A 26,914-nucleotide genomic window follows, 5' to 3' on the forward strand; every position below is an offset into this window, starting at 1 on the left:
ACAGGACATCCAGGAGACAGGGCATAAGCTACAAAGGGCAGTGATTTTTTAGTCTGTTTCATTACTGATCTATTTGCAGGTCTTCAATAATAATTGGAAGATTAAATAAATGGCTTTCATTAAAATTAATCAAGACTCAATAATGGACATTTCCAGAGTTCAGTTATTTCAGAACAGCACCACAAAAGCCTGGTCTAACTTGGGAATTTGCAAGACCAGCCTCCCAATAATGGGAAATTTGCCTTCACAAAGATATCACAGAAGAATGGACATTAAACGTATCAACTAAAATTTAGACTTGTCAAAAAAGAACTCAAGAAGAACACTTAAATGCCTTGATGGACTCAAAGACCAAAATGAAGACATTCTTTAAAATGGCTAAATGACAGTTCAGTTAAAGTATAATGACCACAAATTTGATTAATGTTCCTTTTAGGGGGGATTAGAGGATTTTAAGCCCCAATTTTTCCCCCCAACAACCAAGTTAGAGTGATTAGATCAAATTGTGTTAATGCTCCTTCTGCCTTGCTCTAGCCAAAAGGTGCCATCTCTTGCTTCTTTAAAAAAAAAACACAAATTTTCCAGTGGGTCCCATCTTTATGCCCAACTCTGTCTTGCTACAGCCAGTGGGCCTCTCCATGTTATCCCTCTGCAGTGCTCCAGGATGCCAGTATCTCCCAGAGGGAGCTCTTACATGTATCTGGTGCCCTGGTTTTCTCATCTGGTGTCCTAGTTTTTGTAGCTGCTACCCAAGGGATGGTCCTTGACCACCTGGCTCTGGTGGTCGGGTGGGGCTGTGTTCTGGATCCCACATTACTGTAACAATAGGAGAGACAGTTCCTGGCAGGCTACCATCCCCAGGGCACTGCACAGAAAACAAACTGAAGCACATCTCCAATCTTTTGATGAAAGAGGCCTATTTGCACATGGGGAAGCTTTGGCCTGAGGGGCAGGCCTTAGGTTTTGTGCACATCTAGGGGTCTACCGAGTTGCTCTCAGGGAATATTGGCCTATGGATGATGGATGCCATCTTTGGGCTCTTCCTCTGCCTTGCTACAGTTGACTGGTATCTCCCAGAAAAGAGCTTATACACTTGTCTGGAGTCCTGATTTTTGTGATTGCTACCCATTGGACACCTCCAGATCACGTAGCTCTGGTAGACAGCAGGGCTTACACTTGTGGTCCCACAGGACTTTATAAATTTGCGTACTTTAAAAGCTGTTGCCGGGGTGCCTGGGTGTCTAAGTTGGTTGAGTTGGACCTCAGTTGGTCTGACTTCAGCTCAGGTTATGATCTCGTAGTTTGTGAGTTCGATCCCCGCGTTGGGCTCTGTGCTGACAGCTCAGAGCCTGGAGCCTGCTCCAGATTCTGTGTCTCCCTCTCTCTCTGCCCCTCCCCAGCTCACAGTCTGTCTCTGTCTCTCTCAAAAATAAATAAACATTAAAAAAAAAAAAAAAGCTGCTGCCTGAGGGTCTGCTTTCCAGCTAGCCTGAATGAATTTAAGTGCTGATGGAGATCCTCTCCTTTGGGACACTGACAGGTCTTGGCCATCCTCAACAACTTGAAGCTATTTAAAATATTAGAGGCTGCTTGGACCATAACAAGGTTTAAGAGACAGCCAAGAGCTAGGGCAGGGTCGAATGAGATATGGTTCATTTCCTATGCCAAGTCCAACCCTTTAAGATTCAAAAAGGTAGCTGTTTCATCTAATGGTGTAGAAACCAACACACAATTTCAGGCAAAATGAAGAAACAGAGGAATATATGAAAGAAAAAAGATAAAACTTCAGGAAAAACCCTTAATGAAATGGAGATAAACTAAAAAAGAGTTTAAAGTAAAAGTCATAAAGATGCTCATTGAACTTGGGAAAAGAATGAACACAGTGAGAACTTCAACCAAGAGACAGAAAGTATAAGAAAGTACCATTCCATCCAAAGACATTCAAAAAGGTCACTCCTGACTCCCCAAATAACCATAATTTCTGTTTTTATCCTTCCTGATGTCTTTACATCATTTGACTCTATTGATCTTCTTTCTATAAACTTTCTCCTCCACTGGCTTCTTTGAGACCACTACCTCTCTGACTTCAATTTCTTAGCTTATTACTCTGGCTTTTATTGATTTAAAAAAGCCAGGGGGAACAACACAATCTCACCTCTATCTAAGCTTTAGAGATGAATTTACCATAGAGTATAAGATCACTGAAAACTTGTATAAACTTGACATATTGATAGAAAATATATTTTATTTTATTGAGAGGAAATCATATCTAAGTAATGTATTAGGCTTCTTTTAGAGCAAAATTAAATATCTTAATGAAAGTACACCATTAAATGTAATGTTTTTATCAGTCTTTGATAAGATTCCACACTAAAAACATTTCACAAACAAAAATCATCAGAGAAAAAAATTTTATGGATAAACAGCTGTCTAAAAGCACTAAATAAAAGGTAAGGATAAATGGGCCCTTGCATGTATAATTAGTGCATTGAACAAGTACTAACTTATAGTCAGAGAAACTTTTTTTCTTTCATTGTCCACTTATGTTTATTCAATAGTTCTGGTCCTTCCCCTGCTTCTCTATAGAAACTTAGCTTTTCTTCTTACCCTTCATAAGAAGAGTTTACTTTGCTGATTTACTTTAAAATTAACTCTTGACTTGAGATTAAGGGGGTAGAGCTGACACTTCACAACTCTCTCTCTCTCTCTCTCTCTCTCTCTAAAAAATAAAAAAATCACTTTTACAAAGGCCCATTAAAACCACCCTTTTATACCCCTGATGTGAGGGAAGCACTGTAAGAGTGCTGTAACTCTAAAAGTCATAAGTTTACAATTAACTTAGGTACCTGATACCTAGGACATCAGCTGAAACGTTCACTTAACATTCCATTCCTCCTGAATGAAGAGGTTTAAACAGTGGGGTACACCAGGGATAGGCTCTAAGGCATTCTTATGAAATAGTTTGGTAAATGATTCAGAGGTGAGCATATGTGTGAAATCTCCAAAGTGGCATATGACATGAAACTTCCAGTTAGTAAAATGCCAAGTGCAGGACAGCCTACAGGAAGATGGCACCAGACTGGGCGAGTGGGCAGAGAAGTGGCAGATGAATGTTCAAGGATGAGATAGAAGGTACTTTTAGGGAAAATAATCCCAACACCATTCTCAGGGTAATTATCTCCAGCATACCGGCCATGACCCTCTGGAAGGATAGCCTTCAGAAAGGTACAAACCTGCACAGAAAATGAGGTCCCTACTTATAGTTCTTAAGTTACTGGAATCTTTTGCATGTTTGAACTAAGGATTTTTATCTTCATTAAAGTCATTCTTCTTTAATGACTTCATTAAAGTCATTCAAGTACAAGGTGCTTGAATTTTGAAACTGAATTTCAGACTGCATTTTCTTTATTTTTTTAAGATTTTGGGGGGGAGAGAGAGAGAGAGAGAGAGAGAGAGAGAGAGAGAGAGAGAGGAAGAAGGAGTGGGAAAGGGGCAGAGAGAGAGAGGGAGAAAGGATTTCAGACAGGCTCTGCACTGTCATCACAGAGCCTGACGCAGGGCTCCAGATCTGTGAGATCATGACAAGAGTGGAAACCATAAGTGGGATGCTTAAACTGACTGAGCTACCCAGGCGCCCCTATTTTATTTATTTTTAAATATTTTAGAGGGAGAGAGCATGCAAGTGGGGAAGAGGGGTGGAGGGAGAGAGGAAGAATCCCAAGCTCCATGCTCAGCCTGGAGCCAGACGTGGGGCTCAATCCCACAATCCTGGGATCAAGAGCCATATGTTCAACTGACTGAGCCACCCTGGCACCCAGGCTGTATTTTATAGTAGGAATTTACTTCAGTCTATATTTCCATATAAATTTGTAATTACTATAAGGTTTTGAAACCTAAATTTATTCTTCTTCACATAGAACTACTTAGAAGATCTTTATTATGAATATGCTAAGAAATTATTTTTGTCTCTATGAAGATGTGTTTGTATATCTTTCTCCACGTATTTTCTCTTTATTGTGCGCATGGGTGCACATTTGGTAATACAAGTATGTAATTACTTGAGGTATAATTAAAAGGTCTTTAGGAGACTGTCTCAAGATCTTTTTTTTCTCCACTAAGAAGGTGAGACATTGGATAGCTGGTACAATTTCCACGATTAAAAATAAATGCCCTTCAGACAAGAATTAGATAAGCAGCTTGTTTCTGCAAAAGCTGAACAGCAGCCAGCTTCACACAAACTCATTTCATAAATATTTCTCTTCCAAAAAAAAAAAAATGAGAAGATGGATGGATTCAAAATTTTCCAGGAAGGTGCTGAGGATTCTGCTCAGGATTATCTCAGGGGGAAGCTTCCATCTGTTTGCTCTAATAGCTTAACTTGTTCTCCTCTGCTTCATATTTCTTAAAGAGGACTTTGGAGTTTCTGCATAACATCAAATATTTTTCTCATTTTCCTGTTTTGTTAAAATACACATTTATTTGAAAAGTCATTACCCTGCTCTATTGCTTACATTATTATCTTAGGGCAGAGAAAATATTTTGTCACAAAGATTTCATGGTATCTCTATGGCTACAGAAATATTTATGTATCTTTTTAAATGCCTTGATTGATTGATTTTAGATCATCTCAGATTCCATCTGATTTCTCTGCCTCCCTAACAAACCTTCTTCAATCCCTGTATAACTTCCTATTTAATCCCGTTCCCTGGCCCACAAAGGTCACCCTCAAAATATTGTCACCTTTATGTAATGGTCACACACAAACCTAACCATCCCCTAAATGATTTCAATATGAACCATGACCATAAACTAATGTGAGTAATTTTCAAAGTGAACAGGATTTGAAGACAGTTCAGTAAAAGCAACTCCACAAATCTTAGCATTGGAACAAGTGTGTAACTTTTTTCTGCTGAGTCCTTTGAATACATAAATGTTGTAATATTTATTTACAAAGTCATTCACACTGTTTATATTTTCATTTTGTACTTGGTATTAATATGCTGTACGTGTCTTCTCTTTAGAGTAAAACACTTTCTCATTTTATTTTTATTTTATTTTATATAATTTATTGTCAAATTGGTTTCCATACAACACCCAGTGCTCATCCCAACAGGTGCCTTCCTCAATGTCCATCACCCACTTTTCCCTCTCCCCTACCCCCCATCAACCCTCAGTTTGTTCTCAGTATTTAAGAGTCTCTTATGGTTTGCCTCCTTCCCTCTCAGTAACTTTTTTTTTTTATCCCCTTCCCTCCCCCCTGGTCTTTTAAGTTTCTCAGGATCCACATATGAGTAAAAACATATGGTATCTGTCTTTCTCTGCCTGACTTACTTCACTTAGCATAACACACTCCAGTTCCATCCACGTTGCTACAAATGGCCAGATTTCATTCTTTCTCATTGCCAAGTAGTATTCCATTGCATATATAAACCACATCTTCTTTATCCATTCGTCACTTGATAGACATTTAGGTTCTTTCCATAATTTGGCTATTGTTGAAAGTGCTCTATAAACATTGGGGTACAAGTGTCCCTATGCATCAGCACTCCTGTATCCCTTGGGTAAATTCCTCGCAGTGCTATTGCTGGGTCATAAGGTAGATTTATTTTTAATTTTTTGAGGAACCTCCACACTGTTTTCCAGAGCAGCTGCAAACACTTTCTCATTTTAATATTCATGTTAACAACTCTCATAAAGGAAGTGGGTAGATTTTAATTTTTAGAGGGTTTTTTTCTTTAATACATTCTCAATTTAAATATGAAAGTCATGAGAGTAAATGTCTAAAAGAATTTTTTTAATTTGGGGAATTTCTTGTATTATGTTTGTTTGCAAAGAAACTCTTGAGCACAGTAATCCATGGTTTTAAATTATTTGTTTGGAACTTTAGGGAATTTTCTACTGTTTTAGTCTCCCAATTAAAAAAAAAGAAAAAGTAAGCAAAGTCCATATGAAGGCACTCTCAACATCCCTCTGGAAGATAATACTTTATAGTAATACTTTTCTGATGGATTCCTGTAATTTTCCATCACAAATTAGTATTCAAGTTCTTTTCAGGCAGACACAATTTTAATGTTCTCTAATACATGCTTGACTTTGGGATAGGAATGGAAACCAGCCCAAATCACGTTGTACTCTCCCACTTTCTGCTCCAAACATTTTTATATGGGAACATCGGGTTAAAAGAAATCAACCTTAAAAGAGAATGAGGAAGCCCCAGAAAGTCACACCCAGTCTAGCCAGAGGGTATAAATGGAAGATAAGCCAGTCTTACCTGTCTGCCTTGCTGACCAAAGGTATGGCAGTATGTTGGACACTACATTCATATGTAAGAAATAGCCTCCCTGAAGTGTATTGAGAACATCAAGTTTTTATAGCCCTATAAGGCAGGTAGTATTATATCTCCATATTTTACAGATGAGAAAACTATATTTCAGGTCATTTTTAGCACCAGTTGGGGAATTGGCCAACTGCCTGAGTGAGTCATGGTCCAGATGCTCTATCCTACAGCCATGAGGGCTGAAGATAATTACCCAGTGTTTCTGGCACTCCTTGCGTTAGCTGTGCCCAGAACACACCCTGAATATTTGGTAATAAATGATTTAAAAACACTTCCATATTGTATTGATTATCATTCAAATATCTGTGTTATTGATACTTATTTTCAGTATTTGAATCACCAACTCCCATTTCAGTACTGATTTTCACTTTGGCCATTTGTGCCAATATAAGGAAGCATTGGCATGGATATTGGAAGTAGGCAATTTGCCCACCCAGCAGGACTATGCTCCTCACACAAATGAGCCAAACACTGAAATTCACTATCGCCTCATCCCTTAAAACTGAAACTAGAATTGAGGAAAGCTACCACCAGGGGGCAATAAATATCACGTGGTCAGAAAAGGCAACCATGTTTTGTTAAAATGACATTGCACCATCAAGGAATACAATAATTGAACACCAATAGAGGGATCAACATATTTTTAAATGACAAAAATTGAGTTATAATTTGATACTTTAATTAACTATAATTTTATACTTTTTATAATTTGATATTTTAAACTAGTATTTTTATTAATATTAATTTAAATTAGCTTATTCTAACTCTGTTCTTATCCACTGTTTGAAACAGAAATTTGGATATTCATCCTAAGTCCACATGCTGAAGGAATCAGGTTCTTCCTAGAGAGGCCATATATTTTGTTACTTCAAATGAGTTTGGCATCTGCTCATTCTTGTAATTGCAGGTAAAAGCAAGAATTGTTCAGTGGCCATGAGAAACTTGCTTAGATGGAGTTTCCCAACTTCTTACTTATCTTGTTCTCTCTCTAGCAGGTGGAAGAAACTGCTGGAGGGAACAAGAAAGACTGCATCCTCTTCCTTTTTTGCCTTCTCACTCTTCTGTGAGGTCATTCATAATCAGAACAGGCAGAGGGAGCAAGTGATGGTCTCCAAGGTCAAGGATGCCTTGGCTGTGATGATATTTCTCATTCCAGACACCAGACTGTTCTCATTGTTCAGGGTCAAACTTTCAGGTATTATAGAGAGATAGTTTGGGGTGGCAGACAGAACCCTAGTTTTTAATAAGAAATTATTGATTTATTACTCTATTGCTCACTGAATATCCATTACTATTTACTGTAGTTTGAGGCTCAATTTTCTTGACTATAAGAGGGTAATAATACTATTTGCTCTTACAACTTCCCCCATGTTATTGTAAAGAATCAAAACCATACATGTGATGAAAACAAAGTGTAGAACACTATATACTACAAGGAAAGTATTACAATTTTGAAAATGCCTGAGAGGCAAACTGACCAAAGATTGCTATTTTTATAATCTTGAGGGTTTAGTAATTAGGATGCAGATAAACAAGATCCTTACAGTAAAAAAGACTTTTAGGTAAGAATTAGTCTTAAAGGGCGCCTGGGTGGTTCAGTCGGTTGGGCGTCCAACTTTGGCTTGGGTCATGATCTTAGGATCCATGAGTTCGAGCCCGTGTCGGGCTCTGTGCTGACAGCTCAGAGTTTGGAGCCTGCTTTGGATTCTGTGACCCTGCCTCTCTCTGCCCCTCCCCCACTCATTCTCTGTCTCCCTCTGTCTCTCAAAAAAAAATAAATGTTAAAAAAAAAAAAAGAGGGGCGCCTGGGTGGCTCAGTCGGTTGAGCGTCTGACTTCGGCTCAGGTCATGATCTCACGGTCCCGTCCGTGGGTTCGGGCCCCACGTCAGGCTCTGTGCTGACCGCTCAGAGCCTGGAGCCTGTTTCGGATTCTGTGTCTCCCTCTCTCTCTGACCCTCCCCCGTTCATGCTCTGTCTCTCTCTGTCTCAAAAATAAATAAATGTCAAAAAAAAAAAAAAAGGATTAGTGAGTCATTGGGGAAGATGGTGCAGAAATCTGTCTCCCTAACCTAGAAAACAACTGCACTTGCAGAATCTGTCTAATGTAACTATTTTGAAATTATAAAGTCTATTGAAGGCTTAAAGCTTCCAGGGGAAGGCTCACTTAGTAAATTGTGGTTAATATTGAACAAGATCAGCTCTTAGCACAGTAGCACTTCCCATCCCCCACTCCTCAGACCTGTGGCAGACAGCTGTATACATGTTCTAGGAGAGCATGCATGTAGCTTGCCAGAACCAGGGTGGGGGAAAAAAAAAGACATGTTCTCCAAATATCCGGGATCTGTTCTCTGATTGCTGTTTCTGACCTTAGAGGCACAGGCAAAGAGGCAGTGATCATTGTTGTTACACCTCTCCCATTTTTGCAAGACTCTCCATTCAGCCAAAGGGGCTTCTGGGGACTTAAAGAACTGGAAAACTTTCTTCCCCTTTATTTTTTTCCTTTTCCCTTTTGGAAGCCATACACTAAAGACTAGGATATTCAAAAGCAATCACATATACAGGAGAAACTGAAAAGTCACCACACACACCCATGCAAGGCACAGGCTCAGAAAAGACCTGAAAAGACCTTAAATTTACACTTTAGACTGATTCTCAGCATAGAGACAGCCTACAGCAAGCTAAAATACCAAACCTTGGGGAATGAGGGGAGAATCTTACTTTTCAGAGTTACCAAATTATTAGATTCAAATGTCCATTTTTGAACACAAAAATCATAAGGTAAACAAACATACAGGAAACTGTGGCCCATTCAAAGGAAAAATTAAACCAACAGAAACCGTCCCAGAAAAAGAACAGATGATGGATCTACTAGACAAAGACTTTAAAACAACTGTCTTAAAGATGCTCAAAGAACTAAAGGAAGGTATGGAAAATATTAAGAAAATTATATATGATAAAATGGAAATATCAATAAAGAGATAGAAAAGCTAAAGGAAACAAAAAAGAAATTCTGGAACTGAAAAGTACAATAACTGAAATGAAAAATTCACTAGAGAGATTCAAAGGCATTTTTGAGCAAGCAGAAGAATCTGTAAACTTGAAGATAGGACAATGGAAGTTATTGAGCCTCAGGTACATAAAGAAAAAAGAGTGAATAAAAGTGGACAGACTGTAAGGGACCCATGAGATACCATCAAGCAGACCAACATACAGAAAGCGGAAGTTCCAGAAGGAGTGGAGAGAGAGAAAAGGGCAGAGACAATACCTGAAGAGACAGTGCCCCAAAACTTCCCAAATTTGATGAAAGACATGAACATAAACATCCATGAAGCCGCAAGACCCAAGTAGGAAGAATTCAAAGAGATGCACACTGAGACACATTATAATCAAATTATCCAAAGCCAAAGACAGAGAGATTTTTAAGAGCAGCAAGAAAGAAACAACTTACCAGAAACTATGGAGACCGGAAGATAGTAGGCTGATATCTTCAAAGTGCTAAAGGCAAAAAAAAAAAAAAAAAAAAAAAAAAAAAAATCCCTGTCAACCAAGAATACTGCATCTGGCAAAATTCCTTCAAAAGTGAGGGAGACAGGAGCACCTGGGTGGCTAAGTTGGTTGAACGTCTAACTTCGGCTCAGGTCATCATCTCCCAGTTCATGAGTTTGAGTCCCACATTGGGTTTGTTGCTGTCAGAAAAGAGCCTGCTTTGGATCCTCTGTCCCCCTCTCTCTCCCCTTCTCCCACTTGTGCTCTCTCAAAAATAAATAAACATAAAAAAAAGTGAGGGAGACAAAATGGATTACAAACCTAAATGTAAGACAGGAAACCATCAAAATCCTAGAGGAGAATATAGGTAGCAACCTCTTTGACCATGGCCACAGCAACTTCTTACTAGACTTGTCTCTGGAAGCAAGGGAAATAAAGCAAAAATGAACTACTGGGACCTCATCAAGATAAAAACTTCTGCACAGTAAAGGAAACAATCAACAAAACTATAAGGCAATGGACCAAATGGGAGAAGATATTAGCAAATGACACATTGGATGAAGGGTTAGTATCCAAAATCTATAAAGAAATTATCAAACTCAACACTCAAAAACCAAATAATCCAATGTAGAAATGGGCAGAATAAATGAATAGACACTTTTCCAAATAAGACATCCACACGGCTAACAGGCACATGAAAAGATGCTCATCATCACTTATCATCAGGGAAATACAAATCAAAACCACAATAAGATACCACCTCACACCTGTCAGAATGGCTAAAATTAACAACTCAGGAAACAATAGATGTTGGCAAGGATGCAAAGAAAGGGGAACCCTTTTGCACTATTGGGCTTGCAAACTGGTACAGCCACTCTGGAAAACAGTATGGAGGTTCCTCAAAAAATTAAAAATAGAACTACCCTATGACCCAGCAATTGCACTACTAGGTATTTATCCAAAGGATAAAAAAATGCTGATTTGAAAGTATACAGGCACCCCAATGTTTACAGAAGCATTATCAACAATAGCCAAATTATGGAAAGAGCCCAAATGTCCATTGACTGATGATGAACGGATAAAGAAGATGTGGTATATACACACACACAATGGAAACCTACTTGGCAAATAAAAAGAATGAAATCTTGCCATTTGCAACAACAAGGATGGAACTAGAGTGTATTATGCTAAGTGAATTAAGTCAGGCAGAGAAAGAGAAATACCATATGATTTCACTCATATGTGGAATTTGAGAAACACAACAGATGGACATGGGGAAGGGAAGAAAAATAAGATAAAAACGGACAGGGAGGCAAACCATAAGAGACTCTTAAATACAGAGAACAAACTGAGGTTGTTGGACAGGTAGTGGGTGGGGGAATGGGCTAAATGGGTGATGGTCTTAATTAAGGAGGGCACTTGTTGGGATAAGCACTGGGTGTTATATGTAAGCGATGAAGCACTAAATTTTACTCCTGAAACCAATACTACACCATGTTTACTAACTTGAACTTAAAGTTTAAAAAAAAAAGTGAGGGAAAAATTAAGACATTCCTAGATAAACAAAAGCTGAAGGGGTTCATGACCACTGCTTGTCCTGCAAGAAATGCTCTAGGGAATCCTTCAGGTTGAAATGAATGAACACTACATGGTAACTTAAAGCCATATGAAGAAATAAAGATCTCAATAAAGGCAAATACATGGGCAAATCTAAAATCTAGTGTTATTGTTGCAATGATTTGTAACTCCACTTTTTTCTACATTAAGAGATCAACACACTTTTAAAAATTATTAGCTTATGTTTTAAAAACACAATGTATAAAGGTATGATTTTGTGACATTAACAACTGAAAGGAGTAGGGATGGAGATGTAAAGAGTTACTGTGTGCTACTGAAGTTAAGCTGGCAAAAATCCATATTAGAATGTTATAACTTTAGACTATTAAAGGTATTCCCCATGGTAATGACAAATAAATTGATATAGAATATATACAAAAGGAAATGAGGAAGGAATTTAAACATTTCACTACAAAAAATCAACTGAACACAAAAGAAGACAGTAATGCAGGAAATGAGGCACAAAAAAGCTATAAAGCATATAGAAAGCAAGGAGTAAAATGACACAGGTAAGCCCCTTATCAGTCAGCCTTAAAGCATGGATGCAACTTGCAGACACTATGCTAAGTGAAATAAACCAGTCATAAAAGGACATTGTATAATTACTGTGTTCATTTCTTTATGTGCTTGCTGATGTTTCTACCTCCATTCAGTGTGAGCTGTATAAGAGTGGCTTACGGTGTGAGCTCTATAAGACTGTGATCTTTCTGCTTTGTTGACAGCTGTTTCTGTACCACATAGAACATAGCGGCATAGGATAGGGATTAAAAAAATATTTGTTGAATGAATAAATGAAAACAAAGTTGATTCTGTTTTCAAGATGTAGTATCTTTTGACTTCATCCACAATTTAAAGACCTAATGACTGACCTGTCACCTTGTTCTGTTATTATTGGTTTATGGTAAAAAAAAAAAAAAAAAAGTGTTTTATATTAAATCCCCTATTTTGGGCCCTCATTTACAGCCCCAGCCTCCATATAACATTTTTTAAGTTGGCTTCACACCTTGTGTGGAGCCCAATGTGGGGTGTTAATTCAGGATCCTGGGATCAAGACCTCAGCTGAGATCAAGAGTCAGATGCTTAACCGACAAAGCCACCTAGGTGCCCCATAATATAATAACATTTCTAATCAATTACCTCCTCTTCCAACATATTATTTTCAAACCTATAAAATACTCAAAAGAAAAATACAAAAAGTATCCATATATTTTTCACATAGACTTAACACTTTTTAACATTTTGTCACATTTGCAATCTCTCCCTCTTTCTACACACACACACACACACACACACACACACCTCAATAAATTATTACAGTGATAACTGTAAGTTGGTAATTTTCTTTTTTCTATCATTCCTTACATATTTAATATCTGGCATTAGTCAAAACCAACAGCTTCTTGACAATGGATCATATGGAAGAAGTAGACTCAGAAAAAACATATTTTGGTGGTCCTGATGCACTTTTGAATCAACCCCATTAGTACGGTCCCCAAACAGACAAAGTGTGTGGAGCTCAAAAGCTCTGAAAACTGGAATTTACCACTATCAGAAAAAATGAAATTCTGGAATATTCATTTTTCTTCTTTCGTATAACAGTGTAAAAGTGTCCCTGTATTATTCCGTTGCTATTCTATTGGACCATCTAATCTGGAGACATTTTAAGCTATTTTGCTATTAACATTAAAATAAAAAGGAAATAAATTGATACATGTTTGAGGTATGAGAAACATTTTGAAATTGCAAGAAAGCTCATTTTAAATGTACATAACATTTTCAAATGGCCCCAGAGAACTGAAGAGGAAAATTCAGAGCCAACATTTCATTATTGACACTAATTCTGGGAGGCACTAATGCATTACTTCCAGAATACAGTCTAGATAGTCCCAACATAATTTCTTGTGTTTAAATATATTAAGTGGAATATTACCCCCAGCAAGTTTGAGTAACTAGTTAATTTTTGCACAGGTTAGTATTAGAACTAGTTTGATGGAGAAAGCTGTCTGGAAGAGGAGTCAAGAAGAGTCAATCTGGAATTTGAATCCTCACATGTAATCTACTAGACTAATATAGAAATTGCTTATTTTCAGGGTTTTAATATTAAATTTACCACTAGTCAAATTATGTAAACTTGGCTTGCTTAATAGGGAGATAATATTTAGTTCTAAAATGTATTCATTCATTCATTCATTCATTCATCAAACATTAGCATTTCCTTTACAGGTCAGATATTGGGAATCCCTGGGTGAATACTACAGTTCCTGCCATCAAGTGTCATCAGTCTCTTTTGACTCTATGTAAGTATCTCTCTAAGGAAGCTAAGGAAGCAGGATGGGGTGGAGGTAAGTATAGGAAAGGATTAAAGGGGGGCAGACAAGAATACTAAGGGGTCAACAAAGAGTCAAGGTAAATATAAAGATTAACAGAAAATGAAGATGGACCTCAGAGGTGAGAAGTCTTAAACTATGAGATATAAGTATGGCTTGCCACAGACAGCACTTTAGTCTGGGCATTATGCAGATGCTTGATGGAGAAGCCAGGTGAACTGAAATCCAGACTCAGTTTCACTTGCCAAACCTCACACTCCGTGAGGCATTAGCATTGGGGGGAGGATTTGATCTGCTAAAAACAGGCAACTTTTTTCCAATTCACAAAAAGACACTACGTAGGCTATTCATGTACTTGGATCTAAAGTTGTGCTTTTAACACTAAAAATATTTTTTGAGGGAGGTTGGGAGAGGCAGAGAGAGAGAGGAAGAGAGAGAATCCCAAGTAGGCTCCACACCCAGCACAGAGCATGAGGAGGGGCTTGATTTTATGACTGTGAGATCAAGACCTGAGCCAAAATCAAGAGTTGGATGCTCAACCAATGGAGCCACCCAGGCGCCCCTAAAACTAAAAATATTAAAGAGAATGACAGTGGTGCTGATAATCTATACTCAGTCAAAGGTCTGCTTGACAATTTTCTCACAAGTACAGGATTTAGGAGTATATTTTCAAGACTTGTAGGTGTATATCTTGGGCTTATAATGAGCTATAGCAATAGATTTTTTTAACATGGAGCTTAAGTTCTTCATCCACTTTAAGAGTATACTTTAAGAATATTTGAGATGTAATACGTTAAATAAAACAAAATACTCATGTCTTGTTTACCTTTGTAGTGTGACATATTAAGAATCATCTTGTTGAGGGGCGCCTGGGTGGCGCAGTCGGTTAAGCGTCCAACTTCAGCCAGGTCACGATCTCGCGGTCCGTGAGTTCGAGCCCCGCGTCAGGCTCTGGGCTGATGGCTCAGAGCCTGGAGCCTGTTTCCGATTCTGTGTCTCCCTCTCTCTCTGCCCCTCCCCCGTTCATGCTCTGTCTCTCTCTGTCCCAAAAATAAATAAACGTTGAAAAAAAAATTTTTTTAAAAAAAGAATCATCTTGTTGAGGCACCTGGGTGGCTCAGTTGGTTAAGTGCCTGCCTCTTGATTTCAGCTCAGGTAATGATCCCAGGGGCATGGGATTGAGCCCAGCATTGAGCTCAGTGCTGAACGTAGAGCCTGCTTGGGATTCTCTCTTCCTCTCTCTCTCTCCCTCTCTTTCTCTCTCTCCCACCTGCCCCTCTCCCCTACTTGTGCTCTCCCTCCCTCTCTCTCTCTCTCTCTCAAAAAGTCATTTTGTTATTATTACTACTATGACTTGAGAAAAATACCAAGTTCCAGTGTAAACCATGGTCATTTATTATTTGAACAAGATTATTTTCATTTACATGGTTTCATATTTTAAAATTTGTGGTTCTACATAAAATAAGAGAAAGTGGGCTAATATTTTTAAATATAGAATATTAATGTGGAGTTTAAGGTCCATTTTTATCCAATTTAAGTTTCTTCTGAAATACCTGGAAGCACTCCTCACACTTAAAGAAAACAGCTTGCACCTTCATGTTCACAAAAACTGTACTGTGAAACTAAAACACAAAACAAAGCGTTGTGTGGCCGTGTATTTTACTGAACCTAGAATCTAATAGCTGTTTGGCAAGTCAATCTAAGACATAATATTTTTGATTCCTTAAGTGTCAAAATGTATTAAGTGTTTACTGTACAAAGCATTGTGGAATTAAGCAGATAACAGAAAATATACTGTTTCTGCCTTCAAAGGGATAAGGTTATTTTGGCATTGAAATATTTCTTTTCAGAAAGCTGATAGCAGCGGCAATGTGGGTAGAATATGGGCAAGATCGGTAGGTGTCTTCTCCTGTTTGGATCTCTCTTTGAGGCACCTGTTAGCTCTCCTGGTCTCTTAGAGTTGCCTGTAGCTCACCTCTGGAAATTCTTCCCTTTCCAATTCCTTCTTTTATTATGCCCATATCAAAATTACTTGCTTATAATCTATTTTCTTAGGGATTAATTGCCACAGTGACCGCTAACTAATCTGATAAACTAATCCATGCTAAGGTATGTTCTAGTTTTATCCCTTTGAGTAACATATTTATGTTTTACTCTCTTTTTAGAGACATACCTTAATGCATTAAAGTGATTCTACTGGTAGGGATTTCTACATGAGTGATGGATCTTTTAGTGTCCCTTAAATTAACCTTTTGAGGGGCTGCCAACATTGTTTCCCTGTCCTGAGGGTGGAAGAGGAAAAAAAAATGGGCTAAGTCTTTGCATTGCCTGGAAGAGTTCTTAATTACATGCTTACCAAAATCCATGAGGGGGCAGGTGGTTTCTTCTCCACCTTGTAGGATCCTCTGTTTCAACAAGCCCAGCCCAGTTTTCCACAATTCTTATTGGAAGAAAATGTATTTTTCAAAATAAGGGTACAAGCAGCATTCTGGGCAGGACAATTCTTTGTATTACAGGATAGTATTATACATGGCAGGAAATTTTAGCATCCCTGGTCCCAACCCACTAGACTCCAGTAGCATCTCCCCTGCTACCCCACCTGCCCAGTCACTACGACAACCAATATACCACCCCCACATTTCCAAATGTGTGGTGATGATTATTAGGCAACCCTTTTAGAGCCAGTTAGAACCTTCTCTGTAGGAAGCACAACATACCCCATTAGCCATATCCTCAAAGGAGGCGAGTAGTGGTCAACCTCTAGTGACCATGTCTCTGTTCAGGAATACTGTGTACGACTGGGGAAAAGGCAGACATAAACTTTCCCCTCAACATTTTTCCAGTCAACTATTTTACCCTAAATCAGGTATTCAGACTAAAAGGATGGGAAATTCTTCTAAAAGTAAAGGCTTTCTTCAGATGGCAGCTTAATAAGGAATCATTTGGTGGTTTGACATTGATCTTTCTAATATTGTGACAGTATCCCTGAAAGAAACTATTCCTTTTGGGAGTAACATAACTTCAGAATTTCATATTACTATATTTGGAGTCACATTTGGTCTCATTCAAAAGATCATTAAAAATTTTTTTTTAATGTTCATTTATTTTTGAGAGAGAGAGACAGAGACAGACAGACAGACAGAGTGCAAGTGAGGGAGGGGCAGAGAGAGAGGGGAACACAGAATCTGAAGCAGGCCCCAGGCTCTGAGCTGTCAGCACAGAGCCTGACACTAGACTTGAACTCATTGACCACGAGATCATGACTTGAGCCAAGGTCAGATGCTTAACTGACTGAGCCACTCAGGTGCCCCTCAAAGATCATTTTTTAAAGAATCAGTACATAAGGAAAAATGGGGACAGAAGTCCCATGTCTCAAATGCTGTGGTAACACACTAAAACATTGATTTTTTTTTTATAATTTTTTTTAACCTTTATTTATTTTTGAGACAGAGAGACAGAGCATGAATGGGGGAGGGGCAGAGAGAGAGGGAGACACAGAATCGGAAGCAGGCTCCAGGCTCCAAGCCATCAGCCCAGAGCCCGACACGGGGCTCGAACCCACGGACCGCGAGATCGTGACCTGAGCTGAAGTCAGACGCTTAACCGACTGAGCCACCCAGGCGCCCCTAAAACATTGATTTTTTTAAAATTGTTCACTTGACACAATTTTCAGTAAGTCAATTTGTATTAATTTTATTAATTTTTCAGTCTTACGATTAAATGGCTTAAAGATAAAGGTAAAAATAAGAACTATGTAACATCAAAGCAAAATGCATTTCTAGTTTATGGTGAGTAGATCAAAGTTTCAGGGACCATAAAGAGTTTCATTGGGGGAGTAAAGTCCTTTTGTTTTCTTTTAGATAAGATATATGTATAAAGGGCTCATGAATGATAATAGTGCTGTTGTATTAAATAATGCTCAAAGAACATGACTGACAAAATTATGTTAAAATAAATTTTAAAACAATTTATTTAAAATAAAATTATGTGGGGGTGTCTGGGTGGCTCAGTTGGTTAAGCATCCGACTCTTGGTTTTGGCTCAGGTCATGATCTTGCGGTTCATGAGTTTGAGGCCCACGTTGAGCTCCGAGCAGGCAGTATTAAGCTTGCTTGGGATTCTGTCTCTCTCTCCCGTTCTCTCTCTCTCTCTCTCTCTCTCTCTCTGCCCCTACCCCGCTTGTGCTCTCTCTTCTCTCTCTCTCAAAATAAATACATTTTTAAAAAATAAATAAAAGAAAATTATGTGGGAAATAAATTTTGAAATAATTTGTTTAAAAGTCTGTGGTAACTTTAAGAGGATGGCAGGTAGGGAACATGACTTTTGAAAATATGAATGTGTTCTTGCAGTGCTAATGGTTATCCCCAAAGTAAGGGTTAAGATGGGCTTCTGTTTAAAAAAAAAATTAGGGGCGCCTGGGTGGCTCAGTCGTTATGTGTCTGACATCGGCTCAGGTCATGATCTCACGGTTTGTGGGTTTCAAGCCCCGTGTCAGGCCCTGTGCTGACAGCTCAGAGCCTGGAGCCGGCTTTGGATTCTGTGTCTCTCTCTCTCTGCCCCTTCCCTGCTTGCTCTCTGTCTCTCTCTCTCTCTCTCTGTTGAAAATAAAGATACATTAAAAATTTTTTTTTTAAATAATAAAATTTTTTTTTAGGTTTATTTATTTACTTTGAGAGACGCAGAGACAGCATGAGTGGGAGAGGGTCAGAGAGAAAGGGAGAGAGAGAGAATCCCAAGCAGGCTCCACACTGTCAGCACAGAGCCTGATGCAGGGCTCAAACCCATGAAACCATGAGATCACGACCTGAGCCAAAACCGAGAGTCAGACATCTTACCGACTGAGCCACCCAGGTGCCCAGAGATGGGTTTCTATTATAAATATTTGTACATTTGGTACAAAATGATGCTGATGTGGTGCTATGTGGGTGGTTAAACTATTGGTTATGTTGATAAGAAAGCCAATTATATTTCTTCACTAATGGTCTATGTGTTGGTCAGATGCCAACTTAGGAAAATGGTCACTCTGCTCTGAGTTCCAGGAATGCAGGGGCCATGTTAATCCCACTCCATCTCTAGTGACTGGGCACAGTTCCTAGCACACAGAAGGCCCTCATAAGAGCAGAGGAGTTGAAAAACATTTACTCATTTTTTTCTAGTGTAACAGGCACAGCCCTTGATGATTCTCTCCCTGAACCACTTTCAATACAACAACTTCTGACGGCTAATAACAACTCTCATCTCTATGCGTTTACTGTGTACCTGGCAATGATACCACTATTTCATTTAATTATTAAACCAATTTCATGGCACAGGCATTATTGCCAACATTTTCAGATAAAGAAGCTGAATCTTAGGTCAGTGATTAGCTTGGGATTACGTGGCACCAAAATGCAAATCCAGGTCTCCAAGGCTTGGGTCTATTTATTGAGTGCCTGTTGTGAGTGAGCCACTGTGGTAGGAGATAGATTTCATAAGATAAGCCTCTGCCCTCTGGTGAGGAAGAGGGTCATGTAAACAGGTCATTCCATTCACTATTAAAAGGGCTGAAACAGAGAAAGTTATAAGGCAGCAGCTAGTAAAATTTAAGGAGAGAGGAGTAATTACTTGAATTTAGAGATGTTGCTAATCACACAATGATAGAATAATAGGATTTATATGTTGGCTCTCCAATTCCCAGAGGCAAACAAGTCATGGAAGATGAGCAAAACTATTACATCTGGATGTTGAACAATTCTGTCCCCAGGTCCAATTTGCCTTCAGGGAGCTCTGCACAGTGAGCCCACCATTGTATAATGAACAGTTTTGCTGTGCCTATACCACACTTACCTCAAACGCCCCAGTGCAGTTCTGACAGCTCACACCACCCCCCAGCAACTTGGAAAGCTTCTCCCTGTTACTTCTGAGAGTCACCGAAGGGGCACCTCACATGTAGAGACAAATCAAGCCGTTCTTCTACTCGGGTTACCTCTTGCCAACGTCCACTGCAACTAAAGCTTCCTAAAGAAACCTGCTGCCACCTCTGCTAAGGACTGTTAAGCAGTCCGTGACCCATGACCCACTCACCCCTAATTCTGCCTTTACCCAGCAAAGCCATGAGAGGTGGGAGGAAGCCCCCCTCTGCATTCCATTGGCCTCCAAGACCTCCTGTCTTTCACTGTAGAATTAACACCTCTTGTCTCTCACAGAATTTCTTCCCATCTTTATCACCTTTAAGCAAAAACTTATCTCAACAGGAAGAAAAAGCAGCAGTTTTCTGTGTGTTTCCTATCCTGTTTATAGACTTCCAAGCAAAATGTTTTCTTTCCCTACTACTGACATACAAGTAAACACACATATACATACACGCACTCACACAGGGAGCCTGGAGATAGAAATCTAGACCAAAGCTACACAATTGGCCATTTCCCTTACCAAACCGGAATGCTTAATGCCTTACATTTGTGTCATTAAAAGAAACCACTCAGGGTTTTTTCCCCCCCAAAAGGAAAAAACAGTTTACATTAAATATGAATGAATATTTACTTGTAGAGACCCAAAAACACACAAAAAAGTTCACAAATTTTAAATTTCAGTCTCAGCCAAGACACCCTATTACATATAGGTGAATAATCGAGAGTCAGGAATATTAAGTTTGGTGGTTAAAATCATCCAGGTAATGGCAGAGCCAGGGTCAGGACTTAGGTTTTTCAATCCCCAGTCCAGTGCTCTTTCTCTTGGGGGGGGGAGGGGGGAGGGGGGGAGGGAGGGAGGGAGGAGGAGGTTAAAAGAGGTGTAGTTTGATACTTTTTCCTCTCTGGAAGAAAGAAGAATGGGTTTCTCTGTTCTCCCTCAGCTAGTTTTTGGTCAGTTTTTGGTCATCTGCTAGGTATGTGTCATTTCTGGCTCTCGCATTTTTAACACAGCCGACTCTTGTGTACTGAGCTCTGAGCCTCCGTGGTTTTATGGAATGTTCAACATAAGCCTCCTCCAAAGGGAGACTTGTGCAGAGCTCCTCATTCTAAAAATATGCTGTTTGGGTTGAAATGGTTAAATTACTAAGGCTCCTTTTATTGGAGCTTGAATTGTGCCTACATTCCTTTTCACTGTTTTCCTTTTCAAATTGAGTCTTATAATCTACCTTTCCACCTCTATGTTTTTATTCTTTTGAACAAACTGAGCATGATATGCTCCACACAGCCTAGAAGCAGTTACTTATGTGTCCTAATAAATCAGTTTCTCTGATTGTCATTAATATTCAAACATTTTCCCTTAGTGTGGTTGCCTAGATATGCTGCCACAGGGCCTGGAACATATTTACCAGTACTAGATGTAGTATTAATTTTCTGTTCTGCCTCCCTCTCCCTGGTCCAGGGAATGGCTAGCTCCTTTTCTTCATCTTCATCAGAAAGTAGAAAACTATGCGCATCTGCCACATTCATAATGCTTTTGGCTTCTTTAAGTGTGATGGAGGGTGGGGGGGAATGTTGGGGGTAGATTTGTAGCAGCTGTTTTACCACATTCCTGTGAAAATGCCTGTAGGCATAGACTGTTCCACTCAAGCCACAAAAAGACCTCTCTGGCCCTGGTAAATCTGCCTTGGCAGATCTGTCAGAATGCAGGGTCCCAGACTCTAGTCTGCATAAGAAATACCTAAGGGTGCAGATTGCTGGAATACACCGTCAGACCCTAGGACTCTGTCCATCTAGGGTAGAGCTGAGGACCCTTTAGCAACATCCTGGTGATTCTGATGCAGGCTGTCTACAGAGCATTCTCTGGGTTTTAGAATTGGGGTCATTTCTTTAAAAAAATTTTTCTTAAAATTGTGGCTGGATGGCCAGTTTTGAGGAATGTTATAGAGGGGATTAACAAACAGATGGGGGAGTAGGCCAGATTTCTCAAATCCCTCCCTTCCCATCTCTCTGATTCTATGATTCTGCATTTTTTGGATTATATATAATACATCTGAATCCATGGAATTTAAGCTCAGTTCGGAGAGATTTCTTGGCATCTTTTTCTCCCTACTGAAGCTCCTGCAAAATGAAGGGTTATGCTAAAATGTAGAAAATATGTGTGTAGACGCTTTGGGAACTTCCTGGGCTTATTCTTTAGTAAATAAATAAAACCACAGTCCACAGTCTATGGTCCCTCCCCTTTCATACCTTCTGGGCACAGTTTGCTTGGTTTTACAAGATTAGGACTGAAGTGGGGGGTAGTTTCTGTGAATAGGAGCAGAGGAGGAAAATGCCCAGAGAATTGAGGTAAGCCTTACATCCTGAAGGGGATGGTCCGGAACATCAGGACACAGCAGGGCTCACTTACGGGTGGGGCAGACAGACCTTCTGTGATATGACTTTAGAAGAGACAAGGGCACTTTTGTATGAAATTTCTTTAGAAGGGGTTTTGGTGCCAAGGAGAACTGCCAAAACCTCATACTCTGTAAAGATAAAACTTAAAGATATATACCTGGAAGATGATTTCTTAAATTCACTCTATTACATATAAAGGATTTCAATGATTGTTTCCAGAAAGCTGTTTTTAATGTGGAGGGGGAAACTACCATAGAAAGTTGGAGTGAGGGGAGAAAATAATGGAAATGAGGAAGACACCGTAAAAATAGACAGTTGGCACCATGACTGTTCTTACTCTGTTGATTTTATTCAGTATGCAAGACATACCATAAAATCCTGGAGAAAAAGACCTGACCTTGTGGCAACCTCAGCTAATGAAAGAATAGAAATTCTATGTAAATTTGAAGACAGAGGGCCCTGACAAAGCAAATGCCACTGTGTTCTCATACACTAGAGGGAGGGCCTCCGGTTCTCACTCAGAGGCAGCCTCAGGTCTGGCTATTAAATGGTAATATACATTTAAACATCAACCTGGAATCTCTTCAAGAAATTCCCTATGAGCTGCCTTCCACATTAGGGGTTTCCAAACAGGGATAGTGTAAGGGATGATGTAAAACCAGGATAGAGAGAGGAATCTTGAAGAAAAATCAAAGCCAGATAGGAAGGAAGACTCAAAGCAGACAAGAAACTTCTAGATCAGACAATCTAGACAGACAATCTAGACAGACTACAAAGGCCAGATAACGCAGAAGGGATGATACCTAGCACAGTGCTTGGCACTTAGGGACATTTCATAAATTGTCATGGAACGACGGGAAGAAGGACAGGGCTTCCTGGTAAAAACTTTCTAAGTTATCAGAAGAGGCTGTGGGCTACAAAGTGTGTTATGACTAAAAGGCAACTGGGTCTAAATCTAGAATCCAAACAGCAAAGGGTATTAGTACTTCCTTTCAGAGACCTATGCAGCTTAGCCCATTGGTAAATGATCCAAAGGCAATGTGACACAGACTAGAAACAAGGTTCAATGACTTACCTGGTAGGGACATTTCTGCTGAGAGCTCAGGAGAAGTGCCTTGAGGCAGTACTTGTGGTTTATCTCTTCTTTCATAGTTAGTGGCCCCTGCACTTCCTTTTTCTCAAATCCCTCTTTCTACATAAAGTTTAATTTTGCTCCAGAACACTTGTGAATGTTGAAATCAGTGAACAGGGTGAAAGAAAGGAAGTGAATTAAAGAGGAAGTAGGAAGAGGCCAGGTCCTTGATGGAGGCATTTTCTTTTTCTTGGTTCCTGCATGTGGCTCAAGGAAGACCCCCAAAATTTGACATCAGTTGGCTAGAGTAATGTTATCCAGTTGTCCATGGGCGGTAGTGGGGGTGGGGGTGGGTCTTTCACTATATCTTCTGGTGGACTTTATTGGTTAGTAAATCTTGAACTCCAGCAGCAAGTATTTCCTGTATGCTTTCTCCATGCCAGACTCTGGCCATGAGAGAAGTACCCACACTATTCTGGTAGGGGAGAAATAGTCATACATTTTCATTTGCTTGAAAGAAAAGAACAGGGTGCCATGAGAGTTCTTAGCAAGGAAACATATGTGAGGAGGTGACATTTAAGCTGAGACCTGAAGAGTAAGATTTCATCAGTAATAAAGAGAAAAGGTGAGGGTTTCAGGCAGAGGGAACAGCATGTGCAGAAGCAGTGACAGTTTCCAAATCACAATGTAGAAGGGCCTTAGAGGCAGCAATTCGAATGATGGGCTAGAAGCTATTTTCACATAGCATTTTACATAAGATTTATAAAATATCAATTGTGGATATCAAAGGAAAGATGGGCTTCATATATATTATAAGAGATACAGCACCCCAAATTTCCTTTGTGCTACCACTATGCAGGAGACATGAGATAGGTCAGGCCTGTTTGAAGACCCAAAAGAAGGCAATTGTGGCCAAAGCATAAACCTCAATGAGAGACTGGCTGAAGATGAAGCCACAATTCAGGTAGAGCCGAGGAGCCTTACTGGGCAGGTTACAAATTGTTAATTTTATCCTAAGTGTAATAGGGAGCCATTAAGGGTTTTAAGCTGGAGAGTAACATGATCTGATTTTACAGTTTAAGATCACTTGAGCTTCTTGATAGAAATGAATTGCAAGGGACAGAAGCTAATTGCAATGGTCCTGTCCCTGAGCAATACATATGTATTCCTCGTTTAATTCTCACAACAGCCCCCCAAAATGGGGGAACTGATGCCCTCTGAGGTTATATAAACTGCCCAGCATAACACTAGGAGAAGAAAAAAAAATGTATACAATTTGTTTTATTATTGTGCAGTTAATGCATGGGACATACCAATAAAATCTCAATGATTGTTTTGTCATAAAATTCTGTCAGTAGGTGATGGTCATATCCAGAATGCAGTGATCCCAAAAGGGTTTATATGTGTTTTTGCAGCAAGGAAGTTCCTGACCCCAGCTGCTCATCCAAGAGATAGTAGATACAGCCATGTATGATTAAAGCTATTATAGGATTTTGCTCTTAAAAACCTTTCTTATCATTGTTAAATGTGCAAAAGACCTCTTTTCACCGTTTGGACCTTTTTGTCAGGTTGTTTTCCAGGAAGTGGTTGCTAGGAGTGAAAGAGTTTTATTATTTAGAGCTAAGGGGAGCCTAGATATCCCGTCATCTTAAAAAGTACAAAAAAAAAAAACAACAAAAAAACCCTACTCTGCAACACCATTTGTACCAGTCCACCTGCTTTTTATTTATTTGTGGTTATCTCTTTTTGCTAATGATTCTCTGAAAGCACACACTAAGGCTTGTACCTAAATACTGTCCTGGAGACTGCTGGAGGAGTCTGACTGCCAGGGCCCTTCAGAGCCAACAGCTGCTTCTACTAACAGTGAGTACATGCATGCTAAGTGACTACAGAGGCCCCTGCCATCAGTGTGAGTGCCAGCTGCCTGCACAATGCATGACTTACCCTTGAACATGGTTGCCTTTACATTCTGATGATGCTTACCACTGGGGGAAACCCCACCAAGACTGAAGTTGTACCAAGCACGTTACAGAGACACTGTTCCACATCTGGGACAACTTCTCACCCAGGTCCTGAAGTTCTTAGCTGGGTATCCCTTTGTGCCCTCTCATACCACCCCTTAACAGTATCTTTGCTTATTAACCTAAAAGTGTGTGTGCCCTTTTGCTCTTACAAAACTGCCATGTGCTAGGCTGTTTATAGCTTTTGTCTAGTCACTAAACTTAAAACATTGTTTAACCTTGTTTGATATTTATAATGTGTCACCTGCAATTATTACAGTACTTGTTGGAAACAAATAGACATAAGACCCATCAGTAAGTGTCTAATAATCTCTAGATAAAAGTCACAACTGCGTGTAACCAGAATCACATGCTCAGAATCACAGTTCAGATCCACAGGGCACCTTTGAGGTCACTTAGGCCAAGCTTCCATTTAATAGACGAAGGAACTGAGGCAGTGACAGGTCAAGGGATTTATCCAGGCCAATCAGCAGGGTAATGGGCAAGCTGGAGCTATTCCAGTCTCCTCAGTCTCAGTTCAGAAAGCCTTTAGAGATATACATATATTATTAAACTTTTTAATATATAAACATAAATTCAGTCCTCAGAATTGGACTTAACATTTATTTACTGGATCTCTTACTGTACAAGGACTGGATTTTCCTCCCAACATTTGGGCAGATACTAGCAAATATACACACTGAAGTCACTTCCCTTGGCCCATGTCATAAATTATTGAGAGCAAACTGCAATTATGATGGAGACTAAGTTTATCTCCAGAATGTCCACCTTTGTTCCCCATCCTCACTTCTCTCTTCTTTCTTTGGTATTCCTCCCAGCCTTGCTGATATCTTTTTTTTTTTTTTTTTTTTTGAGAGCGAGAGAGGGTGCAAGTGAGTGAGGGGCAGAGAGAGAGAGAGAGAGAGAGAGAGAGAGAGAAAGAGAGAGAGAAGTGAGGCTCATCCGAGGTGGGGCTTGTGCTCACCTGAAACAGGGCATGAGCCTACCTGAAGTGGGGCTTGAACTCACAAAGACCTGAACCAAAGTCAGATGCTTGACTGACTGAGACACCCAGGCACCCGCAGTCTTGCTGGTATCTTAAGATACGTATCCCACCCTATACATGGGCCCTTGGCCTTCCACACTTACAACATATGTAAAGGTCTTATGTCTAGACCTTTTCCCATCTCATTTCCTCCTTTGCCTACATAAACTTACCTATATAGTATACACTTTCCTCTTAGTTTCTTCTCTCAGGTATGATGTTAGCAAAGCTCATGTGCTAATTACAACATAAATGTGTTCCTGTCTTTGCCTATCATGAGATGTTATCACTTTATCAGTCACTGTCTTGAATTACGATATTATTTCTAGAAACCTCTATTAATATGTAAGCAATGAGGGGCGCCTGGGTGGCGCAGTCGGTTAAGCGTCCGACTTCAGCCAGGTCACGATCTCGCAGTCCGTGAGTTCGAGCCCTGCGTCAGGCTCTGGGCTGATGGCTCAGAGCCTGGAGCCTGTTTCCGATTCTGTGTCTCCCTCTCTCTCTGCCCCTCGCCCGTTCATGCTCTGTCTCTCTCTGTCCCAAAAATAAATAAACGTTGAAAAAAAAAAATTAAAAAAAAAATTAAAAAAAAAATGTAAGCAATGATGGAAAGAGCCCAAATGTCCATCAACTGATGAATGGATAAAGAAGAGGTGGTAGATATATACAATGGAATATTATTTGGCAATCAAAAAGAATGAAATCTTGCCATTTGCAACAACATGGATGGAACTAGAGTGTATTA

The 26,914-nt window shown here is 39.6% G+C and overlaps 1 non-coding gene across 1 annotated transcript; it reads left to right on the forward strand.

Annotated features, from left to right (window-relative positions):
• The first annotated feature begins 8,140 nt into the window (after nt 1–8,140).
• On the forward strand, nt 8,141–8,230 carry TRNAR-UCG. The gene has a single exon. It is a non-coding gene; the product is annotated as a tRNA-Arg (tRNA).
• The last annotated feature ends 18,684 nt before the right edge of the window (nt 8,231–26,914 follow it).

Source organism: Lynx canadensis, chromosome C1 (genome assembly GCF_007474595.2).
Source record: "Lynx canadensis isolate LIC74 chromosome C1, mLynCan4.pri.v2, whole genome shotgun sequence".
Taxonomy (NCBI): Eukaryota; Metazoa; Chordata; class Mammalia; order Carnivora; family Felidae; genus Lynx; species Lynx canadensis.